The sequence below is a fragment of the Saimiri boliviensis genome, chromosome 6, assembly GCF_048565385.1.
Source record: "Saimiri boliviensis isolate mSaiBol1 chromosome 6, mSaiBol1.pri, whole genome shotgun sequence".
Lineage (NCBI taxonomy): Eukaryota > Metazoa > Chordata > Mammalia > Primates > Cebidae > Saimiri > Saimiri boliviensis.
Genome location: NC_133454.1, coordinates 83445598 through 83455154, shown reverse-complemented (window position 1 = coordinate 83455154; position 9557 = coordinate 83445598).

Genomic DNA, 9557 nt, shown 5'->3' with positions numbered 1-9557 from the left:
GAAAAGAAAAAGATTGGGTAATTTGATGAAAATCAATGTAAGAGTACTCGTAGTCTTCTGAGTCATGAAAATAAGGAAAAACTGCATAGGCTCAGGAAGAACTGAGCCATGGGCACTCCTGAACCAGAAATTATGGCTCGCCTAAGGCCAGAGAGAGACTTGAAGCAAATGAGAACTGTGGCCAACACTGCCTCCCTCATCAGCCTGCTTCATTCAGCTGTTTGTGCCCTCCGCCTTTGTCTTCTGACATTTGCCCATGCAAAATGCTGACTGGCTGGGAACATCACAGATGAAGCAGTGTATTATCCCATTTTACTGACATCATTCCACCATACATCAAGCACATTTGAGCTAATTTATGTTAAAATCACACATAAACACACAAGTGTTATAGCAAAACAGACTGCATGTGGGATGCTTCTCCAGCACGCATCTTAGCACTAACTCCTGCTAAAAGGATGAATTCTGTCAACCCTGCTTCCCTTTCTGGCCTGTCTCCCTCTGCCTCAATGCCAGGTTCACAGATGTCCCCACGTTCCAGTCAAGTAGGGTCAATCATGACTCTGGGCTCCAAGGCTCCTGTGATGTCCAAGGTGCTGTGCTATGCTAGTTAGCAAGACAGTATGTATTTGACAAGGTTATTTTGGTTACAAGTAAAAGAATCCCAACTACAACTGTCCTAAGAAAGTGGGAAAAGCTTGGTTGACCTGATAAAAAGTCCAGACGTGATGTGGCTTCAGGCTTAGCTGAAGGGGAGAAAATTTGGTCCTGTGCCTTTGTCTCTCTGTCCCACTTCTACTGTCTACTTCCCTTGGTGTTGGGGGGAGGTCACTCTTCTTCCCAAGCCCTCTCACAGATGGCACCTGGATTCTCCAGATTCATAATCCTCAGAACTAGCAATCCTAGAGGAAAATGAACTTTCCTTTCCCAATAATTTTTGCCAAAAATAAACACAAAACTAGGAACTGTCTTATTTGTACAAGCTCCCCAACCTGAACCAGTCTACTGTGGTCCGACCTGTCTCTGATTGGCCAGGCCAGGGTGTAGGCTGACGCTTGGATTCAAACATTGCTTCAGCCCCACCCAAACCACATGTACAAAGAGAGGGAGATGTCTCTCTTCAAAAGGAAGACAGGTGCAGTGCCTGGAAAGGGAAACGGATCAGCTCAGACACCCGTCACTCATTGTGGTCCAAGCCAAGCACCTGCCAAGTAAATCTGATTTCTGATGAATATGCCACCTGAAGGAGACTATTTATCTTCGACTTAAAAGAGTAGAGAACATCTCAACACACCATTAATTTATAAGCAGGTTGACTATGGAGGTAAATCAATAATTATAGACTAGCAAAAGTTTAAAATCTTCAAGCTGACCTGGATTTCTTGTGTATTTTGTTTAGCTCAATAGTATCATTTTTTGGTTTTTGTTTTTATTGTTAAAATTAGTTGCCAACATTTCAAATGTGCACATTTTAGGGCTTCCCTTAAACTGGAGCTACACTGGGCTTGTTTTTCCACGTGGCAGCAGTAGTTTGTGTGGAACAGCAGCTGCCCCTTTATTGAACCAGCCTCTTCTGTCTGCAATAGTCGCCGCTATGCCCGACGCTCCTCCAGTCTCCCTCACTCTTAGCTAGCTGGCTGTGGAAGCATTCACGTTTACAATCTGCCCTGCGAATTTTGCTCTGGCCACACACCTCCTCGGTCGGCGGCTGGCAAGTGCTCTCTGGTGAGGGAGGGCTGAGCCAGGTGCCTTCTGTCCTGCTCTGCTGTCCTAGTCTTAGGCTGCTTCTGGCACCCCTGAAGCTGAGTCAGTGATCGGGTACTCCATTATCAAGACATGGCTGCCTTAGCTTTATATCTTTAAAGTTAACTCATAGGTAATTTCTTGAGATATTTATTCTAGCTTACTCCCTCAGCTGTAGGCAAATAAAAAGGTAGAATTTCCCACCCCCATTGCTGGAAGAACAGTCAAACATTTGTGTCTTCGAGACCTAAGTGACCTTTGCCTTATGGGAGAATTAACAGGCTTTTGTTTTCAAAGGCCTAGTCACATAGAACCTATAGAGCTGGATTGTTCCCTAGTGGAAAGTATTCCAAGAGTTGACAAAGAGGGAAAACACTCGGAAAAGAATTACATTCTTTGAGACTTGAACAAAAGAGTGGAGATGCTGGATGCATCAATGTCCATGACCTTTGCCTCACACAAAGTGTTTCTATGGGGCAGGACTCATTATCTGTTAGAATTCTTTGTATTGCAAATGACAGAAAACAGCCAAACAGGCTTAAGGAAGAAGAAAGACAAAAGGAGTTGGGTAATTTTTTGGTTTGTGTTAAAGTCCAAGAGTAATAACCTTCAGGTACGGCTTGATCCAGTGACCCAAAAAGATACCATGAAAACTAATTCTATCCATCTCTCAACATTGTGTTTCCCTCTGTTTGTTTCATTGTCAGAATCCCTGTAATGGCCCCCAGCAGCTGTCTCAGACCCCACCCCCAAAAATCTAACTGGCTTCTCAGTAGAATATATGTCAGTTACTAAGCCAACCACTAAAGTCATAAGATACAGTACTCTAATTGGCCAGTCACATGTGTCTTCCCTGAAAGGGGGAAACTGGAATACTACAACTGAGGACCAAGAGAGGACATGGATGCTGAGCAACAAAAACAACTAGAAACTGCAAACAAAACCACCTTTGCAAAAATTACAGCAGAAAATGAAGGCAGTGAAAAAAGATCATATATCACCCCCACCTACCCACCCACAACATACACACACACAACTTGCCTTTCTCTTAATCATTCCTGGGTTTAGGCTAAGCTAACTTTGGGAGACATTTAGTTTATAGTTTAAAGAATAATAGGCCCTAAAATTCAACTGCTTTTGTAAAGCTAATCAAAGGCCATCAGGGAAAGGAAAGGAACCCAAATACTGCTGAAGTCCTGAGGATAACATCACTATTGTAGATTGGCCTTTTGAGAGAGCTTTTCATATTTTTTGTAAGTCTGGCATCCATGGCTCTACCTAGATACCTAGACCTTCTATCCACACTCCTGTGGCCCCACCCAGAAGCAACTCAGCTCAAGAATACAGCTTCAACCCCCTATGATTTCATGTCCATCCTAACCAATCAGCAACAAGCACCTATTACCTGGCCATTCCCACCCCTTCCCCCAGGCAGCCTTTTAAAAAAAACCCTGATCTAGGAGGCTTCAATGAGATTAATTAATCTGTGTCCTGCATGACATGGCCATGGCCAGCCTTACATCGATTAAACTCTTTACTACAATGCTGTAGTCTTTATTTGTGCAGCAGTCAGGAAGAACCCATCAGGCAGTTACACAGATCGGTAAAGGTATTGGGCACCAGGCTTAGGATTCTTGGCAAGGATCTGTGTACTTGCCTGCTATAACAGACATGGGCTCCACTGCTTCTGAATAGATCCAACAGGACATAGGCAAGTACTACCAAGATCTGAACCTACCTGTAAGGAGACTTGTTTTGGAGAGACCCAGAAGCCCTTAGGACTCTGCACAATCACTAGGTGGGAAGGTTGTGCATGGGTGCACAGGTGCAGACACACACAGGCGCAGACACACATACAATGGCAGACTCTGCTGTCTCATGGATGTGCAGATGCAGACACACACAGGCACACACACACACACACACACACACACACACAAATAGCAGACTCTGCTATCTCACTAATGCTAGAAGATAAAGTACCTAACCAAATCTGTTTTGGGATGTGATGGCTCTAACATTTAAATAACCATTTTCATCATACCAACTTTCTGCTTTCCTCTACTGTCTCTTTCCTGCAGCTTCTGAACAATTGCCACTGTATTCCACTGTATTCTACACCTTCTTTTTCATCTGCTCTAAGTCAACCCTTCCTCTACACTCTGTTATCAGGTGGTGCCACATTTCACTGGCCACAATCTGGCTTTGTTCTGACAGCATCAAAGCTGTGTACTCCAGGCCGTCCTGGCTGCTACAGTGTAAGCCTGATCTACACTGAGAAAACAGATAGTTGCCTCCCTTCAAAAAGCTTCTTCAATTATGTTAGAAAGAATTGCCGTCTGACCAACCAGAGATTTTTTTTTAATTGTAAAAATTTCCAAGCAAAGCTAGTGGCAAAAAGATAAATAAATAAATAGTAAAAACATATATAAGGCAAGCCCAATGGCCAGGCACAGTGGTTCATGCCTGTAATCCCAGCACTTTGGGAGGTTGAGCTGAGAGGATTGCTTGGGCCCGGGAGTTTGAAACAGTTTGAAAATCTGATTCAGATTTTCAGCCTGTGAGACCTCATCTCTGTGAAAATTTTAAAACATAGCCAGGCTTGGTAGTCCATACCTGTGATCCCAGCTACTTATAAGGCTGAGGTGGGAGGACTGCTTGAGGCTAGGATGTAGAGGGCTACAGTGAGCTATGATCATGCCACTGAACTCCAGCCTGAGAGACACAGTGATACTCTATCAAACAACAACAACAACAACAAAAGCCCTTTATTGTGGTGCTTGGTTTCCTCACTTAAGAACAGAATTTTTCTATCATTTTTACCCTCTGTCCTTTTTTGTTAAACATAAAAATCCCATCTCTTCTTCTAAGGTAAGTTTATTTTTATTTTTATTTATTTGTATTTTGAGACACAGTCTCACTCTGTCACCCAGGGTGGAGTGCAATGGCACAATCTCAGCTCACTGCAACCTTCACCTCCCAGGATCAAGCGATTCTCATGCTCGGCCTCCCCAGTAGCTGAGACTATAGGTGCCCGTCACCACACCAGGCTAGTTTTTGTATTTTTAGTAGAGGCAGGGTTTCGTCATGCTGGCCAGGCTGGTCTCGAACTCCTGGCCTCAAGTGATCTACCCGCCTTGGCTTCCCAAAGTTCTGGAATTACAGGCATTAGCCACTGCGCCTGGCCTTCTAAGGTAATTTGAAATAGTCATACTATTTTGACTACCAATTAAATCAAAGCAATGATACTTTTAGATCACACACACTCCCCAAGAAAGATTCTGATGAAACCTCAAAAGATGGGGACGTAGCCCAGCGCCATAGACAATTATTACTTAGCCAGAATTTTTTTTTAAGGCAAAGACCTCATATATTAGCACATAAGAGTTTATAGGATTCATTACCTTTTTAAGTCCTTTCTGCCCTTTGTTAAATTTTGCTGAGGAATGTTAAATTTGAAAAGTGAAGTGGTGACAAAGATTCTTTGCTTGGCTAAACTTTAGTCAGGCTCCTGATCCTTCTCCTAGGCCTGTCTGTGTACTTTGTCGTAAAATCTCATTTTAGCAAAGAGCCTGCTGCTAAGTCAGTTTAGCAAGAACATCCCCGAATTATATCTTGGATATCTGATGAGATCTCTCATCCTCCACTATCTCCCAGGTGATGTTCGATGACACTGGCCTATCTTCAGCAAGAATCTTGTTAGATGAGTTTAGCCAGTTACATCAGAATCCTCCTTAGCCCTGATGTTTCCTTTTTTAGTAATTTTCCATCCACTGATCCCCAGCCTGCTCCTTGGCTCTAAATTCCCACTTGTCCATGCTGTAGTTGGAGTGGAGCCCAATCCCTCTTCCCCACTGCAGCAGTCCCTGTACCTGTCTCCTGAATAAAACCTTCCCTGCCATGCTTCAATAAGGATCATTGAATGGTTTTTCTTTAAGAGTGGACATAGACCAAACTGAAGCCTCAATCTTTTACAGCTCAATATACACACACGCGCACACACACATATACACACATACATGTTACATGTATGTTTATAATTATACACACACACAAATATGCACACTTAAGTGTGTGTATATTTGTATATATTTGCATAAATTATAAGTATATATACACACATTTATATATATTGAATCACACAAACAGCAAAAAGCAGATCCCAGTCCTGTCCTCATGGAGCGCAGTGTCTTAGCTGGGGAGACAGACATTAATCAGTCTCACAAATGTGATAGCAAAGCTGTTTCACTCCTGTCCCAGATCCAAGGAAATTACAAATTTGTTCTGCTCTGGCCCCCACTGAGCAGGGCAGTAGTTTCCCTTCTTGCCCCCTGCACCTGTCAAGGTACCAAGTACCCTGCCACCACCTCACATTCTGAGGGGTGACTGAGCATGCTGGGCAACAGAAAGCGGGCATGTCCACAGGCACTGATGAGTTTTCCATCTGTCCCTGCCTTGTCTTCTCCCCAAGGCAGGACTTGGCCTCTTTTTAACTAATCTCTTGAAGAGAAAGAAAAAAAAAAAAAAATAAAACCACTCAGTCTGCAAGTTTGCACTGGAATATTCAGTCTTGTGCTTAGACTAGCAACATTTTCCTGCTTGCTTGCTTCCGCTTGAATATCTGTAAGCTTTTCTTCTAATTCCACAGTGGGGGATGTCTGCCTAGCTGCTCCGACTGGCAGGGAAGAAGCCTTCCTGATTCAGTATAAAGGAAGTTAGGGAGCACAGGGTGTGTGGGGTGGAGAGAAACATGCTCAAGGATATTTGGAAATGTGATCAGCAAACACAAGGGAGCTTGGCATGGTGTTTGAGACCTAATAGAGAGGGTGTAGTTTACAGGGAACTAAGTGGAAGGGGCCCATCCGCAAGGCAAGGAGACCAGTAAGGAGATCGTCAGCAGTAAACCAGAAAGGGAGAACAGTGACTTAGACTCAGATGGGGGCAATGGCAATGTGGTGGCTGGATGGATCTGGGCTGCATTTTGTAAGTAACATTGAGAGGACTTGCTGAAGGGTGAGGGAAAAGCAGGATGGAGAATAGTTCCAGATTTCCAATGTGAACAAGCTGGGTGGGTGGTGATGCCATTTACTGAGATAAGGAATACACGGGGAGGATTGGATTTGGGAAGAGGCAGGGTTCTAAAGAGTCTTGCCTTGAAATAGCAAATCGCTCCATTTGATTTTTATCTTAATAGAGTCAGAAGTGACTCTGCAGCAGCAGTATGTGCTGTTAGGGGAAAAGGCAGGCAGGGGTTTAAATCCTCTGCCACCCACTACTTGTTTGACCGTGAGCAATGTTAGTGACCTCTTGGTATAACAACTGCCTAATTTACAGAGCTAAATGGAGTACTGGAAGTGCACAGGATTCTTGGCTGGGTCCATGGCGGCTGTTTAACAAGCAGAATTAGCTAACACTGCCCAAGGATCCACTGGCTGGAGTTAAGAATCCTGAGAGTCAGTGAGAGTGTGGATGGGGTAGAGAGGACCTTAGTGGGGCAAAGGGGACGATGAGAACCAAGGTGGGGAGAAGAAAAGGCTGATAGACCTGGCCTAGTTTGAGGGACTGATTTGGGGCCATCCCCAACCAGGGCCAGGGGTAGCAGGTGGAGGTAGGGTGTACCAGAGGTGAGAGGGAATAGAGTTAGATTGGCTGGGGAGTGGGGCAGAAGGTGGGGAAGGTCGGGGCACGGAGTCAGAGGCTGAGGCTACTGTGTTCATGAAGGTATCGGTGCTGCTGTTTCAAGAGCCAGGTGACCCAAAGTGACTCAGAGTTGAGGAGGAAGTGTTCATACCACACCAGACCCCCACTGAGGGCTTAGGGGGCCACCAACAGATGACAGACAGCTGCACCTGACAGAGCAGTACAATAAACCAAGGGCACCATCAGCAGGGACAGGATGGCTTCCAGTCAGCAACCTGCAGGCAGGAGTGGAGAAGCGTGAATGGACTCATACCTGAGCGCAGGTAGGCAGAAATACCTGGGGGTCACTATGAGAGCACCTGAAACTCCTTTGTGAGCAGATGGGACTTCCAGCTCTCAAGATGTGAGATTCAGCGTTCATTCAATCTTACGGTATTTTATACCCTCAGTCTGGGGAAGCCAGGGGGACTTGAGGTAACACAGGTAAGGCTAGCAATGGCCAACAAATAGTAAGTGTGGCTTATGCGGCTTTCTACCTACCCCTTAACCTCCTTTATAATAAAAGGCCCTTCTGGTCCAGATTCCACTGTTTTATATTTTAATAAGAACCCTCTTTGCTTAACCTTATTGGCATCATCTTGCACATAGCTCAGCTCCTCCTTTTTATACTAACCATAAAGTGAACATACATTCTCTGTTGCTTGGCAACGTAAGAAAAAGCTGATACATGAGGCTAAGAGAATAAGCAGAGATAATGATATTTACTCATCCGTTCAACAAATATTTAGCCTGATATGTGCTAGGCATTTTATGTTTATTTCAAAATAAACTTGGTAGTACAACTGGCACATCTACAAAATACATTTTTGGTTTTGTATTATGCTTTTTACCTCTTGTATGAGATTTTACTATAAGAAAAACTAGTATTTACTATGACATCACACACACACACACACACACACACACACACACACACATACACACACACCCCAAAACCTTAGCAACTGCTGGCTAAACAGCATACAACACAGCATGCTTTCCTGCGTTCATGTCATTCACTCTTAAATATCATAGTTGGACAAGCAGCTATAGGTTGTAATCACATGATCTGCACACAGACATAAGCTAAGAGGGAGCAGCACCAAAAAATCCTTGCCCCCCAAAGAGTTTATAATCTGGTTGGAAAGATAAGAGATACTCCTGAAATAACTACATTCCCCCCAAAGAGACAGGTACTCAGTAGACTACCTTCATAGCCCCTGTTAGGGGATGAAGCCATGTGGCATGTTTGTTGTCACTTTCAGGCCAAGCATGTAATTGTCTATGCAAGACCTTCCAGAGCTCTCCTTTCCTCTGGCACAGCAATCAGCACCATTTGAGTTGTGGCGTGCTATCATTTTGGGTTCCTGAGTGTTTTCTGTGAGCAGAGCTCCCTCCTAATGCATGATAGACACATAGCAGGAATGAGAAGGAAATCTGTTTTTGTTTTAAGCCATTGAATATCAGAGATTGTTTGCTGTCACAGCGTAAGCTGGGTTATTCTGATGGAGAAACACTAACAGGATGAAATGGCCAAACCTCTAGGGCACTTTAGAGAATAGAGGATCTTGAAGAACTGAGACCAGCAAACACAGTTATTTTTTTTTTAAGGGTGTTCCAGAAACTACAGGCTGCCAAGCTTGACTTTTGCTCTCTACAAGTCTAAATGGAATAGGTAAAAAGAAAAGTTTATGGGCCTATAGAAAAGAAAGCAACAATCCTAATCAGTGCAGTTCATCAAGGACAATCACAGCCAACTAGTTTTCATTTGCTTTACAGAGAGGTTTTATGGCAAGATCTTGGCAGGTAACAGATGGCGTACTCAAATTAGGATGACTTTAAAAGAAAGTTGTATAAAGGGATTATATACAAAGATGAACAAGATGTACAAAAATCACAGGGAATAGTACAGAATCCTGGCCTAGTAACAGTAGGGATGTTGCTACCTCTGAGCATGAAGGGGTGAGGGCAGCCTGAACCCTGGAACTAGCAACGTGCAAACAGAGGAACTACACACAGAGATACCTGCCCAGCTGGGAGTGACCCTGCATGAAGGGAATTTGGAGATAACCCAAATTCCCAACTCACCCTTCTCGTTCCTTCCAATCTCCTTTGTCTCCATTGATCAAACCCAA